The 1,574-nt window shown below is 36.5% G+C and overlaps 1 pseudogene; it reads left to right on the top strand.

The window, feature by feature from the left end:
• The first annotated feature begins 227 nt into the window (after nucleotides 1-227).
• LOC131495158 (large ribosomal subunit protein eL39-like) lies at nucleotides 228-830 on the top strand (annotated as a pseudogene).
• The last annotated feature ends 744 nt before the right edge of the window (nucleotides 831-1,574 follow it).

Here is a 1,574-nt window from a genome sequence, read left to right as displayed (position 1 = left end):
CAAAAGAAAACAAGTCAACCAAGAATTCTATATTCAGCAAAATCATTCTTAAAAAATGAAGAAAAGCTTAAAACATTCTTAATAATAATAAACCAAAGAGGGGAGAGTTTGTTGTTAGTGGATCTGACCTACAGGGAATACTAAAGCAAGTCCTTTGGGCTGAAGTGAAAAGACACCAGACAACGATTCAGATTCACATGAAGAAATTCAGAACACCAGTACAGCTATGTGCAAAGATAAATACAAAAGACAGCATATGAGTAGTTTTTGTTTATAACTGCTTTTTTTCCTCCCTGACTTATAGGACGGCTACAGAAGCAATGTAAATCTAAGTTGATGCTCACAAAACATATGGAAATTGTCTTATAACATCTTATAATGATATAAGTGTCACTCAATCCAGAAGACACGATATTTATAAACATATATGCACCCAACGACAAAGCCTCAAAATACATGAAGCAAAAACTGACAAAACCTTTAAAGGGAGAAACTTACAATTTAACAATAATAGTTGGAGCTCTCGCCTTTTTCCCACCACCGTGGTGTGTGTGCTTGACTGTTCCTCGCCATGTTTTCTCACAAGACTTTCAGGATTAAGCGATTCCTGGCCAAGAAACAAAAGCAGAATGGGCCCATTGCCCGGTGGATTTGGATGAAAATTGGCAATTAAATCAGGCAGAACTCCAAGAGGAGGCATTGGAAAAGAACCAAGCTGGGTCTCTAAGGGATCGCACATGAGACAGCACACATACTTATGCTACAGGAACGTCACGTGTTCCTGTCTGATGGCTCTGTAACATCCCTACTACCTGAATAACAGACCTGTTTTACCAGGGAAATGATTTCCTCTGTTGCTAAGCTTCTGCTCCAGTGAGTGGTTCAGTAATAAATATGTGAGACCTTTTGGTTGGAAAAAAAAAACAAACAATAATAGTTGGAAGCTTTAATACCCAACTTTCATAATGGATAGAACAATTAGAAGATCAGCAAAGAAAGAGAAGACATGAAAACCACTACAGGCCAACTAGACCTAACAGGCATAATAGAACTTTCCACCCGACAACAAAAGGATACACAATCTTCTCAAGTGTATGTGAAACATTCTCCAGGACAGACCGCATGTTAGGCCATAAAATAGGTCTCAGTAAATTTAAAAGGATTGAAATCATGCAAAAAATATTCTCTGACCAAAATAGAATGAAATTGCAAATCGTCAGAAAGAAAGAAATTTGGAAAATTCACACTTCTGTGGAAATTAAACAACACACTCCTAAATTACTAATGGTCAAAGAGGAAATTCCAAGGGAAATTAGAAAGTACTTTGAAAAGACTAAAAACAAAAACACAACGGACCAAAACTTATGGGATACGGCAAAAGCAGTGCTCAGAGAAATTGATATCTTTAAACACCTACACTGAAAATAACAAACACCTCAAATTAATAAACTAATCTTTCACCTTAAGAAGGTAGAGAAGAGTAAACTAAACTCAAAGCAGGCAGAAGGATGGGAATAGTAAAGATTAGAACGGAAACAGAGAATAGAAAAACAGTAGGAAAAAAAATCAGTGAA

The sequence above is a fragment of the Neofelis nebulosa genome, chromosome 14 (assembly GCF_028018385.1).
Source record: "Neofelis nebulosa isolate mNeoNeb1 chromosome 14, mNeoNeb1.pri, whole genome shotgun sequence".
Taxonomy (NCBI): domain Eukaryota; kingdom Metazoa; phylum Chordata; class Mammalia; order Carnivora; family Felidae; genus Neofelis; species Neofelis nebulosa.
The sequence above is the reverse complement of the archived record's forward strand: the minus strand, read 5'-3'. Positions and strand labels throughout refer to the sequence as shown.